Source organism: Stomoxys calcitrans, chromosome 4 (assembly GCF_963082655.1).
Source record: "Stomoxys calcitrans chromosome 4, idStoCalc2.1, whole genome shotgun sequence".
NCBI classification, from domain to species: Eukaryota; Metazoa; Arthropoda; class Insecta; order Diptera; family Muscidae; genus Stomoxys; species Stomoxys calcitrans.
In genome coordinates, this window is record NC_081555.1 from 149,765,159 (window position 1) to 149,786,466 (window position 21,308).

The window sequence follows — 21,308 nt, forward strand, 5'->3', positions numbered from 1 at the left end:
AGCCATTTAAAGTTTTCCAAGTGAAATTTTGATTTATATTGGATTTTCAAAGAAATTTTTAATTTAAATGGAGTCACGAATTAGAGCCCGTTTCCCTCTAGGACGAATAGTTAAGGAGATACAGCCATTTTAAGTTTTCCAAGTGAAATTTCGATATTTAATGGATTTTCAAAGAAATTTTTAGTTTTTTAATGGAGTCACGAATTAAGGCCCATTTCTCTCTAGGACGCATAGTTAAGGAGATACAGCCATTTTAAGTTTTTCAAGTGAAATTTCGATATTTAATGGATTTTCAAAGAAATTTTTAATTTTTTTATGGAATCACGAATTAAGGCCCGCTTCCCTCTAGGACGCATAGTTAAGGAGATACAGCCATTTTAAGTTTTCCAAGTGAAATTTCGATATTTAATGGATTTTCAAAGAAATTTTTAGTTTTTTAATGGAGTCACGAATTAAGGCCCATTTCTCTCTAGGACGCATAGTTAAGGAGATACAGCCATTTTAAGTTTTTCAAGTGAAATTTCGATATTTAATGGATTTTCAAAGAAATTTTTATTTTTTAATGGAGTCACGAATTAAGGCCCGTTTTCCTTTAGGAGGCAAAGTTAAGGAGATACAGCCATTTTGAGTTCTCCAAGTAAAATTTCGATTTATATTGGATTTTCAAAGAAATTTTTCATTTTTTAATGGAGTCACGAATTAAGGCCCATTTCCCTCTAGGACGCATAGTTAAGGAGATACAGCCATTTTAAGTTTTCCAAGTGAAATTTCGATATTTAATGGATTTTCAAAGAAATTTTTCATTTTTTAATGGAGTCACGAATGAAGGCCCGTTTCCATCTAGGGCGCATAGTTAAGGAGCTACAGCCATTTTAAGTTTTCCAAGTGAAATTTCGATATTTAATGAATTTTCAATAAATTTTTTTTATTTTTTAATGGAGTCACGAATTAAGGCCCGTTTCCCTCTAGGACGCATAGTTAAGGAGATACAGCAATTTTAAGTTTTCCAAGTGAAATTTCGATATTTAATGGATTTTCAAAGAAACTTTTAATTTTTTTATGGAGTCACGAATTAAGGCCCATTTCCCTCTGGGACGCATAGTTAAGGAGATACAGCCATTTTAAGTTTTCCAAGTGAAATTTCGATATTTAATGGATTTTTTAATTTTCTAATGGAGTCACGAATTAAGGCCCGTTTCCCTCTAGGACGCATAGTTAAGGAGATACAGCCATTTTAAGTTTTCCAAGTGAAATTTCGATATTTAATGGATTTGCAAAGAAATTTTAATTTTTTAATGGAGTCACGAATTAAGGCCCGTTTCCCTCTAGGACGCATAGTTAAGGAGATACAGCCATTTTAAGTTTTCCAAGTGAAATTTTGATTTATATTGGATTTTCAAAGAAATTTTTAATTTTTTTAATGGAGTCACGAATTAAGGCCCGTTTCCCTCTAGGACGCATAGTTAAGGAGATACAGCCTTTTTAAGTTTTCCAAGTGAAATTTCGATATTTAATGGATTTTCAAAGAAATTTTAATTTTTTAATGGAGTCACGAATTAAGGCCCGTTTCCCTCTAGGACGTATAGTTATGGAGATACAGCCTTTTTAAGTTTTCCAAGTGAAATTTCGATATTTAATGGATTTTCAAAGAAATTTTCAATTTTTTAATGGAGTCACGAATTAAGGCCCGTTTCCCTTTAAGACGCATAGTTAAGGAGATACAGCCATTTTAAGTTTTCCAAGTGAAATTTCGATATTTAATGGTATTTCAAAGAAATTTTTTTTTAATGGAGTCACGAATAAAGGCCCATTTCCCTCTAGGACGCATAGTTAAGGAGATACAGCCATTTTAAGTTTTCCAAGTGAAATTTCGATATTTAGTGGAATTTCAAAGAAATTTTTAATTTTTTAATGGAGTCACGAATTAAGGCCCGTTTCCCTCTAGGACGCATAGTTAAGGAGATACAGCCATTTTAAGTTTTCCAAGTGAAATTTTGATTTATATTGGATTTTCAAAGAAATTTTTAATTTTTTTAATGGAGTCACAAATTAAGGCCCGTTTCCATCTAGGGCGCATAGTTAAGGAGCTACAGCCATTTTAAGTTTTCCAAGTGAAATTTCGATATTTAATGGATTTTCAAAGAAATTTTTAATTTTTTAATGGAGTCACGAATTAAGGCCCGTTTCCCTCTAGGACGCATAGTTAAGGAGATACAGCCATTTTAAGTTTTCCAAGTGAAATTTTGATTTATATTGGATTTTCAAAGAAATTTTTAATTTTTTTAATGGAGTCACGAATTAAGGCCCGTTTCCCTCTAGGACGCATAGTTAAGGAGCTACAGCCTTTTTAAGTTTTCCAAGTGAAATTTTGATTTATATTGGATTTTCAAAGAAATTTTTAATTTTTTTAATGGAGTCACGAATTAAGGCCCGTTTCCCTCTAGGACACATAGTTAAGGCGATACAGCCATTTTAAGTTTTCCAAGTGAAATTTCGATATTTAATGGATTTTCAAAGAATTTTTTTTTAATGGAGTCACGAATTAAGGCCCGTTTCCCTCTAGGACGCATAGTTTAGGAAATACAGCCATTTTAAGTTTTCCAAGTGAAATTTCGATATTTAATTGATTTTCAAACTAAATTTTTATTTTTTTAATGGAGTCACGAATTAAGGCCCGTTTCCCTCTAGGACGCATAGTTTAGGAAATACAGCCATTTTAAGTGAAATTTCGCTATTTAATGGATTTTCAAAGAAATTTTTAATTTTTTAATGGAGTCACGAATTAAGGCCCGTTTCCCTCTAGAACGCATAGTTAAGGAGATACAGCCATTTTAAGTGAAATTTCGCTATTTAATGGATTTTCAAAGAAATTTTTAATTTTTTAATGGAGTCACGAATTAAGGCCCGTTTCCCTCTAGAACGCATAGTTAAGGAGATACAGCCATTTTAAGTGAAATTTCGCTATTTAATGGATTTTCAAAGAAATTTTTAATTTTTTAATGGAGTCACGAATTCAGGCCCGTTTCCCTCTAGGACGCATAGTTAAGGAGATACAGCCATTTTAAGTTTTCCAAGTGAAATTTCAATATTTAATGGATTTTCAAAGAAATTTTTAATTTTTTAATGGAGTCACGAATTAAGGCCCGTTTCCCTCTAGGACGCATAGTTAAGGAGATACAGCCATTGTAAGTTTTCCAAGTGAAATTTCGATATTTAATTGATTTTCAAACTAAATTTTTATTTTTTTAATGGAGTCACGAATTAAGGCCCGTTTCCCTCTAGGACGCATAGTTTAGGAAATACAGCCATTTTAAGTGAAATTTCGCTATTTAATGGATTTTCAAAGAAATTTTTAATTTTTTAATGGAGTCAGGAAATAAGGCCCGTTTCCCTCTAGGACGCATAGTTAAGGAGATACAGCCATTTTAAGTTTTCCAAGTGAAATTTCAATATTTAATGGATTTTCAAAGAAATTTTTAATTTTTTAATGGAGTCACGAATTAAGGCCCGTTTCCCTCTAGGACGCATAGTTAAGGAGATACAGCCATTGTAAGTTTTCCAAGTGAAATTTCGATATTTAATTGATTTTCAAACTAAATTTTTATTTTTTTAATTGAGTCACGAATTAAGGCCCGTTTCCCTCTAGGACGCATAGTTTAGGAAATACAGCCATTTTAAGTGAAATTTCGCTATTTAATGGATTTTCAAAGAAATTTTTAATTTTTTAATGGAGTCACGAATTAAGGCCCGTTTCCCTCTAGAACGCATAGTTAAGGAGATACAGCCATTTTAAGTGAAATTTCGCTATTTAATGGATTTTCAAAGAAATTTTTAATTTTTTAATGGAGTCACGAATTCAGGCCCGTTTCCCTCTAGGACGCATAGTTAAGGAGATACAGCCATTTTAAGTTTTCCAAGTGAAATTTCGATATTTAATGGATTTTCAAATTTTTAATTTTTTAATGGAGTCAAGAGTTAAGGCCCGTTTCCCTCTAGGACGCATAGTTAAGGAGATACAGCCATTTTAAGTTTTCCAAGTGAAATTTCGTTATACAATAGATATTCAAAGAAATTTTTAATTTTTAGTGGAGTTACGAATAAAGGCCCATTTCGCTCTAGGACGCATAGTTAAGGAGATACAGCCATTTAAGTTTTCCAAGTGAAATTTCGATATTTAATGGATTTTCAAAGAAATTTTTAATTTTTCAATGGAGTCACGAATTAAGGCCCGTTTCCCTCTAGGACGCATAGTTATGGAGATACAGCCATTTTAAGTTTTCCATGTGAAATATCGATATTTAATGGATTTTCAAAGAAATTTTTAATTTTTTAATGGAGTCACGAATTAAGGCCAGTTTCCCTCTAGGACGCATAGTAAGGAGATACAGCCATTTTAAGTTTTCCAACTAAAATTTCGATATTTAATAGATTTTCAAAGAAATTTTTAATTTTTTAATGGAGTCACGAATTAGGGCCCATTTCCCTCTAGGACGCATAGTTAAGGAGATACAGCCATTTTAAGTTTTCCAAGTGAAATTTCCATTTATATTGGATTTTCAAACAAATTTTTAATTTTTTAATGGACTCACGAATTAAGGCCATTTTAAGTTTTCCAAGTGAATTTTCGATATGTAATGGATTTTCAAAGAAATTTTTAATTTTTTAATGGAGTCACGAATTAAGGTCCATTTTCCTCTAGGACGCATAGTTAGGGAGATACAGCGATTTTAAGTTTGCAAAGAGAAATTTCAATATTTAATGGATTTTCAAAGAAATTTTTAATTTTTTAAAGGAGTCGCGAAGTAAAGCCCATTTCCCTCTTGGACGCACAGTTAAGGAAATACAGCCAATTTTAAGTTTGCAAAGAGAAATTTCGATTTTTGATGGATTTCGTAGAATTTTCTAATTTTTTGCTTTTTATATCTATCCCACAAAGGCATAGAAATTTTTTTCTGTCAAGCTTGAAATTGTTCGTTAATTGTCCATTTCCTACGTCCATCACTAGATTCTTTGCCACTTCTTTTAGGAATTTAAAATAAATTAATTTAATTTTCGAATAAACATTCACTGACCCATAAAACAAATAATGCATATTTTTCGGGGGTTTTCTACAAATATTTGTTTTTTTTTTTTTTTTGGTTTTACTTTGGTGCCGCCGCTTTTGGTGCAACTGACCACAAGCCGGCAATAGCAAAGAACACACTAGACCAAGCCAACCCGAACGGAGCAGAACATTTCATTTTGTTGGGAAAATGCTTTACAACTGCATTGCCTAATATGCCAAGAATGCTGTGATGAATTGTTTGTTCCCTACTCCATCTAAACGAAATACAGAGAGGACAAACGCATACAAAGGACAAAGGCAAAAACAGCAACTTGAATAATACCGCAACCACAAGTACAACAATGTGACTTGGGTGTGAAACAACAACGAGTCAGTGTAAGACTTGGAAATGTGAAAATACATTCATTTTATTCAAGAGACAATAGCAACAAAAGCAAAAAATTGTTGAGAGAGGACAAAAACATAAACAATATGCATGCTGTATACGATTCGGGGCTAGAACAGTAGGACGTATTAGAAAATCAAAAAAACAAATTCCAATCCAATAATGTCCCCAGACACTTGGCCCTGAAAAAAAAATATCCACATCGTGCTCTTTTCTCAAATACCATTTATTTTAACCCCATATTGCCATTGGTTAGAAGGAAGTTTATGTGTATGAGGCGTACGCCAATCACTTGGCCCCAATATTGGTTATCATATTTGTTTTCTTATCCCAAATACCTTTCATTTAGTGGGTAAATTTGTACTCTTGGGGAAGAGGCGGTGCTCTAAATACATTTTCCCACATTTGGATATCAGATTCGTATTCTCCTCCTAAATACCTTTTCTTGTGCCCCATATTACGATGGTCAATAAATAATTGCTGTTTGTGGGGTGTTTTTGGGAAGGAATAGACCCCCAGAAAATTTGTCCCTGAAATGGGTATAAATTTCGTGAAATGGGTATCAATTGACCTGGTCGGTAAATATGTCCGATTTAGGTGTGTTTTGGGGAGCGGCTTTGAAATAAATCAGCATCGTGCTTTACTCTCAATATCATTTATTTGAATCCCATATTGCCAATGGACTCAAAATTGGATATCAAATTCGTTTTCTAATCTCAAATATCTTTCATTTAAGCCCCTTATTGCTAAAGTCAGCAAATATGTCTGCTTTGTGGAGAGCTCCACTCTCTTTGAGACCCAAATTGCCATAGTGAGCAAATACGTTCTATTTGGGGGTTGTTATGGGGCCGAGACGTCCGCTAGACAGTTGGTCCCGAATGTTAATATCAGATTCGTGGTCTACTCCAAAATACCTTTCATTTGCGTCCCATATGTGTATAGTCGGCAAACATGGGGGGAATGGTGTTCTGGGGAATGGCCGGCCATTCAGTGACTTTCTCTGAAAATACATATCAGCTTCGTATTCTACTCTAATGTACCTCTCATTGAAGCCCTATATTGCAATGGTCAGCAAATACTTCCTATTTGGGTAGTGCTAAGGGGTGGGTTGGTGGGAATGGTGTTCAGGGGTATGGGGCGGTCATTCGGTGACTTTCTCTGAAAATATATATAAGCCTCGTATTCTACTCTAAAGGACCTCTTATTGAAGCGCCATATTGCAATGGTCAGCAAATACTTCCTATTTGGGTGGTGTTAAGGGGTGGGTTGGGCCCATTGAAACTTTTTCCTGAATATTGATATCAGATTCGTGGGGAACTTCCAAAGACCTTTCATTTAAGCCCCATATTGCTATGCTAGTAAATTTTTGAACTTTGGGGGTGTATTTGGGAGGAGTGGCCCCCAAAACACTTGGTTCCACATATGGATATCATATTCGTAGTCTACACTAAAATACCTTCTACTTCAGCCTTATATTGCGATGTTCAGTAAATAAATACTGTGGGGGGGTGTTTTTAGGGAGGGACGCCCCCCCCCCCCAACACTTGGTCACACATTTTGATATCATATTAGTATTCTACTCGTAAATACCTTTCATTTGAATCCCATATTGTCATGGTCGGTAAAAATGTCCGATTTTGGGATGTTTTAGGTGTTGGGGAGGTCTCCCAAACACTTTGTCCGACAGTTAGATATCAGATATGTTTTCTAATCTTAAATAGCTTTCATTTGAGTCCCATATTGCCGTGATTGGTTTATATATATATATTTGGTAAGTTTCGGGGGTGGGGCGGCCCCCCTAGGTATCCCATCCGAAATTTGAACACGAAATTTTTGTTTTTAGGTTGCTATAAGAGAGCACAAAAAATTTGGCTTAAATCGCACCACCCATCTCTGAGATCTGGCGTTTCTGAAAATTAGGGTAAGAGGAAGGGTCCGCCCCCCCTTCATATATCAAAAAATATAGTACCCTTTTTTCACTATTGGATCAATTTGCACCATCTGTGAAAATTTCAAGAAAATCGGGTCAGCCGTTTTTGAGTCTATAAGGAATACAAAACAAACAAACTAACCTACAAACACAAACTAATTTTTATACCCTCCACCATAGGATGGGGGTATACTAATTTCGTCATTCTGTTTGTAACACCTCGAAATATGCGTCTAAGACCCCATAAAGTATATATATATTTTTGATCGTCGTGACATTTTAAGTCGAACTAGCCATGTCCGTCCGTCTGTTAGTCGAAAGCACGCTAACTTTCGAAGGAGTAAAGCTAGCCGCTTGAAATTTTGCACAAATACTTTTTATTAGTGTAGGTCGGTTGGAATTGTAAATGGCCCAAATCGGTCCATGTTTTGATATAGCTGCCATATAAGCCGATCTTGGGTCTTGACTCCTTGAGCCTCTAGAGGGCGCAATTCTAAACCGATTGGAATGAAATTTTGCACAACGTGTTTTGTTATGATATTCAAAAACTGCGCCTAGTAAGGTTTAAATCGGTCCATAACCTGATATAGCTGTCATATTAACCGATCTTGGGTCTTGACTTCTTGAGCCTCTAGATGGCGCAATTCTAATCCGATTGGAATGAAATTTTGCACGAAGTATTTTGTTATGATATCCAACAACTGTGTCAAGTATGATTCAAATCGGTTTATAACCTGATATATCTGTCATATAAACCGATCTTGGGTCTTGACTTCTTGAGCCTCTAGAGGGCGCAATTCTAATCCAATTGGAATGAAATTTTGCACGAAGTATTTTGCAATGATATTCAACTAATGTGCTAAGTATGGTTCAAATCGGTTCATAACCTGATATATCTGCCGTATTTACCGATCTTGGGTCTTGACTTCTTGAGCCTCTAGAGGACGCAATTCTTATACGATTGGAATGAAATTTCGCACAACGTGTTTTGTTATGACATTCAACAACCGCGCCTAGTATGGTTTAAATCGGTCAATAACCTGATATAGCTGTCATATTAACCGATCTTGGGTCTTGACTTCTTGAGCCTCTAGATGGCGCAATTCTAATCCGATTAGAATGCAATTTTGCACGAAGTATTTTGTTGTGATATCTAAGAACTGTGTCAAGTATGGTTCAAATCGGTTTATAACCTGATATAGCTGCCCTTTAAACCGATCTTGGGTCTTGACTTCTTGAGCTTTTAGAAGGCGCAATTCCTATCCGATTTGGCTGTAATTTCGCACATGGTGTTTTGGTATCACTTCCAAATCGGTCCATACTCTGATATAGCTGCCATATAAACCGATCTGGGATCTTGAGTTCTTAAGAGCGTAATTCTCATCCGATTTGGCATAAATTTTGTACAACGGCTTCTTCCATGGCCTTCAATATACGTGTGCAATAGAGTCTAAATCGATCTATAGCTTAACACATCGCCCATAAAAACCGATCCCCCGATTTTGCTTCTTGAGCCCCGAATCGGACTATAACTTGATATAGCTCCTCCAACTCCGTCCATATTCATTATTCTTTGTTTGCCTAAAAAGAGAGTCTGCGAAAAGAACTCGACAGATGCGATCCATGGTGGAGGGTATATAAGATTCGGCCCGGCCGAACTTAGCACGCTCTTAATTGTTATATATAAGATAAAATATATTTACTGTAATGCACACAGCCTTCTTATTATTGTTTTTTTTTTTTAATATTCACTGAATTTATATTTATTGCAAAATCACAATTTTCTGATTCTGATTAATATTTTTCCGAAAAATTTTATTCCCCAGAGGCACAAGGCCATCAATAACATCTTTTAAACACACACACACAGACACACACCAAGACTCAACACCAATAATAAAACCCAAAACAATAACAGCCAAAGAGAATAAACACAATGGCAAACAACAACAGTAACAGTATGAAAATGGTTACAACTCCCCTCACTCTTTTTTGCAATAGTTCGGAAGTGTGTAAGAAATATCCGTGTGTGTGTGTGTTTGCTATGCTAGATACAAAAAGCTTACAAAAAAACTCGCATAAGAATAAACTGTAGGAAAAATTTTAATAACTTTGCATTGTTATGCGGAAATTAAAATGGAGAGTGAGCAAGAGAGAGAGGGAGAGAGATAGAGAGTGAAGGAGAGCAAAGAATGGACGCATCTACTACGACCCGAGAAGTGTAAAACACAACAAAGATTCATCGAAGAAAAAGAAACAACAAATATAGTGGATCCTATAGCCAGCAACTTTACTGCAAGAACCCAGCAAACATTGTGGTAGCAATTAAACACAATAAGACAAAATACTTATGGTCTTAGTCGCAACTCTTAAGGAAGCCCTAAAATAGGTTTATTCGACAGTTCTATAATGGAAATCTGTCAAATGAAACTACTTTAAATCCACATTAAGTTTTGTGACTACGGGCGTTACATTGTACGTCAGCTTGATATGACGTTACATATGCATTAATGACAGCTATATACAAATATAATCCCATTTAGAGTTTACTCGTTTCGAATGTCGCGAGGCTTAGCACCCTTCGTTGTACCTATTTTCAGCGAAATCGGGTAGTACATGCTTCTTTTATGGCCCCTAGATGTTAGTTTGGGAGAACGGTATATATTCGTATGGCAGCTGTATCCAAATATAGACCGATGCAGTCCATATTAGACACGGATGTCGAGGTTCCAAACCCAACTCACTGCTCGAACTTGCTTCGAAATCAAGAAACAAACGAGGCTTTAATGGACCTTAATAAGTAAAAAGGCGTTAAACTCGGCCGGGCTGGATTCCCACCACCTTGGGTATATATGTAAATCACCTTTCGTCATAATCCGGTGAAAATGCAATGGGGGCATAAATCCCCACAGCAGCTATATCGAAATATGGACCGATTTGGACCAAATTCGGGACTATCATTGAGTGATCGGTCTATTTAGTACAAGTCATTGTTGAATTTTGTAGAACACAATATTGGTATTTTTGGTTGCTATATCCAAATATAGACCGATCTGAACCATATACGACACGGATGTCGAAAAGCCATCACTGTGTCAAATTTAAGCGATATCGTATTATTAATGTGCCTATTAAGTGTCCAAAACCTTAAATCGAGAGATCGTTCTATATGGCAGCTATATCCAAATCTGGACCGATCTAGATCTCAAATTGAAGAAGGATATCGAAGGGCCTAACACAACTCACTGTTCCAATTGCGTCGAATTCGGACAATAAATGCGCCCTTTATGGGCTCAAAACCTAAAACCGAGAGATCGGTCTATATGGCAGCTATATCAGGTTATAAACCGATTTGAACCATACTTGACACAGTTGTTGAATATCATAACAAAATAGTTCGTGCAAAATTTCATTCCAATCGGATAAGAATTGCACCCTCTAGAGGCTCAAGAAGTCAAGACCCAAGATCGGTTTATATAGCAGCTATATCGGGTTATTGACCGATTTAAACCTAATTCAGCACAATTGTTGGAAGTCATAGCAAAACACTTCGTGCAAAATTTCATTACAATCGGATAAGAATTGCGCCCTCTAGAGGTTGAAGAAGTCAAGACCCAAGATCGGTTTATATGACAGCTATATCAGGTTATTGACCGATATGAATCCAATTCAGCACAATTGTTGGAAGTCATAGCAAAACACTTCGTGCAAAATGTCATTCCAATCGGATAAGAATTGCGCCCTCTAGAGGCTCAAGTAGTCAAGACCCAAGATCGGTTTATATGGCAGCTATATCAAAACATGGACCGATATGGCCCATTTACAATCCCAACCGGCCTACACTAATAAGAAGTATTTGAGCAAAATTTCAAGCGGCTAGCTTTACTCCTTCGAAAGTTAGCGTGTTTTCGACAGAGAGAAGGACGGACAGACGGATTCATACTTTATGGGCTTTCAAACGAATATTTCGAGTAGTTACAAACAGAATGACGAAACTAGTATACCCCCATCCTATGGTGGGGGGTATAATAGTTAGTAGTTGATATGGTTCAGTCCACAAACTTTGTTCCGGGTCGTCTATGGCTCCTGAACTAAGACAATACGAATCTTTCCCTTACTGATTTTCTCTATTAGAGCTTGAGTAGCTGTCTCGCTCTGGTGGAGGTTTATCTGGATGACCTCAATCATTGGTCCTCCACTAGACGGGCTTCTTGGGAGTGGGTGATGTTCTCATTGTCTGCTCCCTGTTCTTAGGCTGCATTGACTTTCCCGTCACTGCACTGCCTGATGTTTTACTTGTTTGCATTTATAATCGCTCTGCCATTTTTCCCACTTCGCTTTGTTTGCTGGTCTTCATGTGGTTTGATACTATGTACCCAGTTTGTTCTCCGGCATACTATGATTGAGGTTTGACATAAATATGTTATTGCTCTTGATAGCGCTTTTGGACATTGTTTTTGGCGTTGTTACCACAGTCATTGCAATCTTGCCCCCTTCTCCCATCCTTCCTTCCTTGCATGTCCTTTTCATATCCTGCGATATTGTTCTTGTAGTGTTGCTTTTAATGAAACATAAAGAAATGAATTTCAAATATTTTCTAATATATCAACCAAACCGAACGAAGCAACAACAACAGCAACAAAATATATGTATCATGGAATCAAGTAGAAAGCAAACCATCAGATCAAAATGAAAGAACAAAACAAAAAAAAAACGAGTTATTTTTCTTGATAGTGCCTTTGGTTATAGCCCAGCGCAGCAATGTGATCTCTGTTGTTGGACAACGCCAACGAATGAGTGGCAACATTTATTGAAAAGTTGACAATTTTGTTTCTCTCCTAATAACCATGTCGCTTGTTCATGTTCAACGCCATGACTCATCATTATGTCAACATTTTTCTAATATTTGTTCTAATATCGATGTAAGCCCCTCAGCAGGATATCACCCAAGAGACCATAGAAACAGAAAAACCAAAAATGTAATGGCAGGGCTTTGATGAAGATGAGATGGCACATATTTTGTTGGTTTATATTATGTCCCCAATATGTTTGGGTTTGTCAAAAATGTTTGTGGAAAATTAATGATGCCTCGCAAAAATGATATGCCATCATATTTGTGGTAGTAACAAAATTGTTGAAAATTTTTAAATTTTTGAAGGAAGCTTTGGAGGAATAGGCAAAACTATATCAAAGAGCAGCACGGAGGACAAGAAGGCTTTTCAAGAGTTATTGAATTAATTAAAACCAAGTTTTCAAAAGTGTTTATATCCACTACCGAGTGATGGGGGGTATGGTCGTTTCGTCTTTCAGCTTGCACCGCGGCGAAATATCCAGTTTTGACCCTACATACAAGGTATAAATATTTTTGGACGTTATAAAAATCGAAGACCTCCTAGCCATGTCTGTCTATCCGCCTATCTTTTAAAATCGCGCTACAGTCTTTAACAAGCAAAAAATGCGTTAAGTTCGGCCGGGTCGAACTCTGGATACCCACCACTTCGCATATACAGAGTGCGCCAGAGAAACTTACTTACCTGAAAGGTCAATAAAAACAAAAATACTTCAGTCATTGTTGTAATTCTTTGTATACCCACCACCATAGAATAGGAGAAATATTCATATAATCGTTCCGATCCTTCAAAGATCATCGTAAAATTCGATGCCCGTGATTTAATTATCGATGCCCGTGTGTCTGTCCGTCTGTTGTAATTACTCCATAATCTTCAAAAATTGAGATATTGAGTTGGAATTTGGCATAAAGCCGCACTTCTTTCATACACAGATTAATTTCTTGAATGGGCCAAATCGGACCATATTTGGATATATCTGACATATAGAATAATCTGCCGAATTAGGGTCTTAAGCCCAATAAAGTTGCATTTGTTATCAACGAAGACCCCCGCTATCCGAGCCATATTTGGCTTGGGAGCCTTAAAATTTGAAACAGGGAATATAGTTCATACCGGTCTACATGTACATTAGGGCGGGACTATTTAAACATCTTAAGTGGCCTTTCGCGTTTCTGATTTTAGAGGTTGTACTGAGCAAAAAAATTTACCAGACCATATGGCTAAGGTAAAAATCAAAATTTTTCTCAGACTTATGTCAGACTTCACATTCCGTTTTTATCATTCATTAATCAGCGTAAAACTCTAAGACGATCTAGCCATATCCGTCCGTCCGTCTGTCAGTCCGTCCGTCCGTCCGTCTGTCCGTCTGTCCGTCCGTCTGTCAGTCCGTCTGTCCGTCCGTCCGTCTGTCCGTCTGTCAGTCCGTCTGTCAGTCCGTCTGTCAGTCCGTCTGTCCGTCCGTCTGTCCGTCCGTCTGTCCGTCCGTCTGTCCGTCCGTCTGTCCGTCCGTCTGTCCGTCCGTCTGTCCGTCCGTCTGTCCGTCCGTCTGTCCGTCCGTCTGTCCGTCCGTCTGTCCGTCCGTCTGTCCGTCCGTCTGTCCGTCCGTCTGTCTGTCCGTCCGTCTGACCGTCCGTCCGACTGTTCGTCCGTCTGTCCGTCCTTCTGTCCGTCCGTCTGTTGGTGTGTCCGTTCGTCCGTCTGTCCGTCCGTCTGTCTGTCTGTTCGTCTGTCCGTCCGTCTGTCTGTCCGTCCGTCTGCCCTTCCGTCTGTCTGTCCGTCTGTCTGTCCGTCCGTCTGTCCGCCCGTCTGTCCGTCCGTCTGTTCGTCTGTCTGTTCGTCCGTCTGTTTGTCCGTCCGTCCGTCTGTCTATTGAAATCACGCTACAGTCTTTAAAAATAGAGATATTGAGCTGAAATTTTGCACATATTCTTTTTTTTGGCCATAAGCAGGTTATGTCCGAAGATGGGCTATATCGGACTATATCTTGATATAGCCCCCATATAGACCGATCCGCCGATTTAGGGTCTTAGGCCCATAAAAGCCACATTTATTATCCGATTTTGCTGAAATTTGGGAAAGTGAGTTGTGTTACCCAAGTCGACATTTTTCCCAAATTTGGCCCCGATTAGTCCAGATTTGGATATAGCTGCCATATAGACCGATCCTCCGATTTAGGGTCTTGGGCCTATAAAAGCCACATTTATTATCCGATTTTGCTGAAATTTGTGAAAGAGAGTTATGGTAGGCTCTTAGACACCCTTCGTTAATTTGGTCCGGATCGGTCCAGATTTGGTTATAGCTGCCATATAGACCGATCCTCCGATTTAGGGTCTTGGGCCCATAAAAGCCACATTTATTATCTGATTTTGCTGAAATTTGGGACAGTGAGTTGTCTTAAGCCCTTTGACATCCTTGGTCAATTTGGCCCGGATCGGTTCAGATTTGGTTATAACTGCTATATAGACCGGTCTTCCGATTTAGGGATTAGGGCCCATAAAAGCCACATTTATTATTTGCTTTTGCTGAAATTTGGGACAGTGTCTTAAGCCCTTTGACATCCTTGGTCAATTTGGTCCGGATCGGTTTAGATTTGGATATAGCTGCCATATAGACCGATCCTCAGATTTAGGGTCTTAGGCCCATAAAACCCACATTCATTATCCGATTTTGCTGAAATTTGGAACAGTGAGTTGTATTAGGCCACTCGACAATTTAGCTCAGATCGGTCTAGATTTGGATATAGTTGCCATATAGACCGATCTCTCGAATTAAAGTTTTGGGCCCATAAAAGCCACATTTATTATCCGATTTTGCTGAAATTTGGAACAGTAAGTTGTCTTAGGCCCTTTGACATCCTTGATCAATTTGGCCCGGATCGGTTCAGATTTGGTTACAGCTGCCATATAGATCGAACCGCCGATTTAGGGTCTTGGGCCCATAAAAGCCACATTTATTATCCGATTTTGCTGAAATTTGGGACAGTGAGTTGTGTTGGGCTCTTCGACATACTTCGTCAATTTGACCGAGATCGGTCCTGATTTAGATATAGCTGCCATATAGACCGATCCTTCGATTTAGGGTCTTTGGCCCATAAAAGCCACATTTATTATCCGATTTTGCTGAAATTTGGAACAGTAAGTTGTCTTAGGCCCTTTGACATCCTTGATCAATTTGGCCCGGATCGGTTCAGATTTGGTTACAGCTGCCATATAGATCGAACCGCCGATTTAGGGTCTTGGGCCCATAAAAGCCACATTTATTATCCGATTTTGCTGAAATTTGAGACAGTGAGTTAAGTTAAGACATACTTCTGCAATATGGCACCGATAGGTTCAGATTTGGATATAGCTGCCATATAGACCGATCTCTCGGTTTTAGGTTTTGGGGCCAAAAAGGCACATTTATTGTCCGATTTTGCTGAAATTTAGGACAGTGAGTTGTGTTAGTCCCTTCCACATTCTTCTTTAATTTGGCCCGGATCGGTGGAGATTTGGTTATAGCTGCCATATAGACCGATCTCTCGGTTTTAGGTTTTGGGGCCATAAAAGGCGCATTTATTGCCATATGTCGCCGAAATTCGGGATAGTGAATAAAAGCTGCATTTATTACCCGATTTCGCTGGAATTTGACACAGCGGCTTGTATTAATCCTCTCGTCATCCGACCAGTATATGGTCCAGATCAGACTATATTTAGATATGGCTGCCATATAGACCGATCTTTCAACTTAAGGCCTTAATTCCACAAATAGTGGGTTTGTTACCGGATTTCACTGAAACTTTTTAAGACTTCTCGGAACCTGAATCAAATATGATCCAGGCCCCCATTTGCATATTACCATGGATATGGTAGTGGAGTTGTTATAAAAGAGGATGGTAATTTAGCCATAGTGGTGGCTACGCAAAGTTTGGCACATTTTTACTTCTTCTTTAAATTTAGTTTAATTTAAAGCACTTAAATTTTGCTAAACTTTAATTTAACACTCAAAATTCAAATGAAAAAAGCATGCATTTGATGTCGTTGAACTTTTTTAATATACTTCTAGATTTCGCATAATTATATGATAATAGATGCTGTTTATGCGACAAAAATTCCGCCCCTCCATAAGAGGTACTTATCATCACATAATTGTCGACACCGTCATTAAAATGGCTTCATATAATAGATGTTGCACGAAAAACAAGCCTCGATTTTCTTTTTTTTCCATCTCAAAACTGTTCCGCTGCTTTTTTCGTGTGGTTGTGGTGGTGGTGGTCTAATTTGCATTCAGTGCAAGTCTTAAAAAAAAGGAAATTTATATAGCCACGACGGTGATGATGATGATGATGATGGTGATGAGCGCGAATGAACACACCCACCCAAACACACACACACACACACACTTGTAGTAGTTTTTAGTTTTGTTTAATTAACTATCGTACATTTTTAGTGAGTGGTGTCATGCATTATGAATTTGCAGAACTTTTTGCCACATTCAAATATTCCGCTTTCATATTCGACAAGGCATGAGAGGGGGCGCAAAATTGTCCCCTAGTTTGAGGCTGAACAAGATGAATCATTGCACTGAGGGGAGTGCTCTGTGGGAGGCTAACATAGGGCACTGCATAAAAAGATTTTGCATATTTATGCTCATAAAATATGCATTTGGGTTAAATAGTTAAATAATTATTTGAAATGTGTTTAACTTGTTGCAAATGGATATTTAAGTGAAATATTTTGAAATGACACCAGCATGAATGCCTTCACCCTATCTCACAATACATGCTCAACCCTGCAATTTGGCTGGCAATCATTGAAACTTGCACAGCGGTTGAATTCAAAATGCAACATTAAATTTTTGGCTTTTCAATGATGTTTCTCTTTGGTTCGGTTAGGTTTTTGGTTGGCTCCATGCACATCAACACAGCCGAATGTGGGTTTTATTGACATTTGTGTGGAATATGTAAATTAAATGTGAATTTATTAATGCAATATGATACACAGATGTTTTAATTACAAACCTATTTGCATAATTAGATTTGTTTACTTAGTGAAAACATGCATTAATTTGTAGTAAACATTTAGCCTATAAACCATGAAGTGTTTAGGCGGTAATTTTGTTAAGCTAATTGATACCTAAATGTTGGGAAGAGTTGAAATAAGGCTAATGGTTATACGAAAGGTTAAGAGAAGTTAAATAAACACGGGAAAACAAGTAAAAATGTGTGAAGTTAGGCCGGGCCGAACTTTGGATACCCAACACCATGGATTTATCGAGTTCTATGCGCGGTATCTCTTTTTCGGCAAACAAAGAATATTGAATAAGAACTGTTATGCTATTGGAGCTCTATCAAGTTATAGTCCAATTCGGACCATAAATGAATGCTGATCATTGAAGAAGTCATAGTGTAATATTTCAGTTCACTCAGACAAGAATTGCGCCTTGTAGGGGCTCAAAAAGCAAAATCGGGAGGTCGATTTATATGAGAGCTGTTTCAAGCTATTGATCAATTCAGACCATATAAGACTCGTATGTTGAAGGTCATGAGAGAAGCCGATGTACAAAATTTCAGCTAAACCGGATGAGAATTGCGCCCTCTAGAGGCTCCAGAAGTCAAGACCCGAGATCGGTTTATATGACAGCTATATCAAAACATGAGCCGATTTGGCTCATTTACAATCCCAACCGACCTACACTAATAAAAAGTATTTGTGCAAAATTTCAAGCTGCTAGCCTTACTCATTCGAAAGTTAGCGTGCTTTCGACAGACAGACGGACGGTATTTGGGGGTGGGGGACCTCCCATTACTTGAATTGAATTTTTTGTGCCATATTTATAACCTACTGCTGAAAACTTTTCATTTGAATCTCATATTGACATTAACGTCGAATATATCTGTTTAAAAGAGTTTTGGGGCTGTGTGCTTAGACTCAAATGTTAATACTACATTCGTATTATAATCTCCAATACCTTTTATTTGATACCCATATTGGCCTTATCGGTTCACTTTTGATTTTGTGTGGTGTTTCTGGGGTAACGGGGGAGGGTCGGCCAACTGCCGATATCAATAAATTGTAAAGCCTATTCCTCCTTCATGGCCATATTCGTAATCTACTCCCGAATACCATTCATTTGAGTCCCACATTTGCATGATCGTCCTATACATCTATTTTAGGAGGTTTTAGGGTTGGGGCGTCCCCCTAGTAAACTTGGACCCAATTTTAAATATGAAATTCGTAGTCTACTCCGGAATACTTTTCATTTAAGTCCAATATTATTTCGATCGGTCCACTTTTATTTGTGGGCAGTTTTTGGGATAATTGGAAGGGTCCGCCGTCCTTCCGATATCAAACAAGTAAAGGCGTGCTAAGTTCGGCCGGGCCGAATCTTATATACCCTCCACAATGGATCGCATTTGTCGAGTTCTTTTCCCGTCATCTCTTCCTAGGCAAAAAAAGATTTAAGGAAAAGATTTGCTCTGCTATTATTATTACAATAAAATTATATGTTGGAGACCTGTGCAAAATGTCAGCCAATTTGAATAAGAATTGCGCCCTTTGGGGGCTCAAAAAGTAAAATAGAGAGATCAATTTATATGAAAGCTGTATCAGGCTATAGACCGATTCAGACCATAACAAACACGTATGTTAATGGTCATGAGAGGATCCGTCATACAAAATTTCAGGCAAACCCGATAATAATTGCGACCTCTAGAGGCTGAAGAAGTCAAGATCCCAGATCGTCTTATATGGCAGCTATATCAGGATTTGGACCTTATTTGGCACAGTTGTTGAAAGTCATAATAAAATAAGTCACGCAAAATTTCAGCCAAATCGGATAGGAATTGCGCCCTCTAGAAGCTGAAGAAGTCAAGTCCCCAGAGAGGTTTATATGACAGCTATATCAAAACATGGACCGATTTGAACTATACTTGGCACAGTTGTTGAATGCGCCCTCTAGAGGCTCAAGAAGTCAAGACCCAAGATCGGTTTATATGGCAGCTGTATCAGGTTATGGACCGATTTGAACCATACTTGGCACAGTTGTTGGATATCATAACAAAACACGTCATGCAAAATTTCATTCCAATCGGATAAGAATTGCGCACTCTAGAGGCTCAAGAAATCAAGACCCAAGATCGGTTTATATGGCAGCTATATCAAAGCATGGACCGATATGGCCCATTTACAAACCCAACCGACCTACACTAATAAGAAGTATTCATAGGTAAGCGTGCTTTTGACAGACAGACGGACGGACAAACGGACGAACGGACAGACATCAAATGTCACGACGATCAAGAATATATATACTTTATGGGGTCTCAGACGAATATTTCGAGTAGTTACTAACTGAATGACGAAATTAGTATAACCCCCATCCTATTGTGGAGGGTATAAAAATAGAACACATATGTAAATGTGTGTCTCAGTGGCTGTTTAAAAACACCACTGAATATATACTTTCCATAATCTTTTTATAACCACCACCATAGGATGGGGGTATACTAATCTAGTCATTCTGTTTGTAACACCTTGAAATATTGATCTGGGATCCCATCAAGTATATATATTCCAGATCGTCTCGATATTCTAATTCGATCTTGTCATTTTCGCCCGTCCGTCCATCCATCTGTCGAAATCACGACAGAGGTCGAACGTGTAAAACTAGCCGGATGAAATTTTGCACAGATACTTTGATGTAGGTTGCTGGGGATTGCAAATGGATTATATCGGATTTAGATATAGCTCACATATCAACCTTTCTCCCGTTTTGACTTTTTGAGCCACTGGAAGCCGTAATAACTTTTAAAAAATGAGCCAAGTACGGTCTCAATCGGTCTATAACCTGATATAGCTCCCATATAAACCAATCTCCCAATTTGGCTTCTTGAGGCCCTACAAGCCGCAATGTTTGTCCCATTTGGCTTAAATTTTGCATGTAGTGTTTGATTATGACTTCCAACAACCGTGCTAAGTACGGTCTAAATCGGTCAAGAACCTGATATAGCTTCCATGTAAACTCCTATCTCTATCATTCTTGTTCGGTTCCTAGAAGTATCTTATATATAAAAATCAATTTGTGTTTGTTTGTTTGTTTGTTTGTTTGTGTGTTCCTTATGGACTTAGAAACGGCTGAACCGATTTTCTTGAAATTTACACAGTTGGTGCATAATGACACCGTGGTGAAAATAGGGTACTATATTTTTATACCCACCACCGAAGGATGGGGGTATATTCATTTTGTCATTCCGTTTGCAACACATCGAAATATCCATTTCCGACCCTATAAAGTATATATATTCTTGATCAGCGTAAAAATCTAAGACGATCTAGACATGTCCGTCCGTCTGTCCTCTGTCTGTTGAAATCACGCTACAGTCTTTAAAAATTGAGATATTGCGCTGAAATTTTGCACAGATTCTTTTTTTGTCCATAACCAGGTTAAGTTCGAAGATGGGCTATATCGGACTATATCTTGATATAGCCCCCATATAGACCGATCCGCCGATTTAGGGTCTTAGGCCCATATAAGCCACATTTATTATCCGATTTTGCTGAAATTTGGCACAGTGAGTTGCGTTGGGCCCTTCGACATCCTTCGTCAATTTGGTTCAGATCGGTCCAAATTTGGATATAGCTGCCATATAGACCGATCCTCAGATTTAGGGTCATAAGCCCATAAAAGCCACATTTTATATCCGATTTGGATGAAATTTGGTACCGTGAGGTGTGTTAGGCCCTTCAACATTCTTCTTCAATTTGGCGCAGATCGGTTCAGATTTGGATATAGCTGCCATATAGACCGATCCTCCGATTTATGGTCTTAGGCCCATAAATGCCACATTTATTATCCGATTTTGCTGAAATTTAGTACAGTGAGGTGTGTTAGGCCCTTCAACATTCTTCGTCAATTTGGCCCAGATCGGTCCAGATTAGGATATAGCTGCCATATAGACCGATCCTCCGATGTATGGTCTTAGGCCCATAAAAGCCACATTTATTATCCGATTTTGCTGAAATTTGGGACAGTGAGTTGCGTTGAGCCCTTCGACATCCTTCGTCAACTTGGTCTAGATCGGTCCAAATTTGGATATAG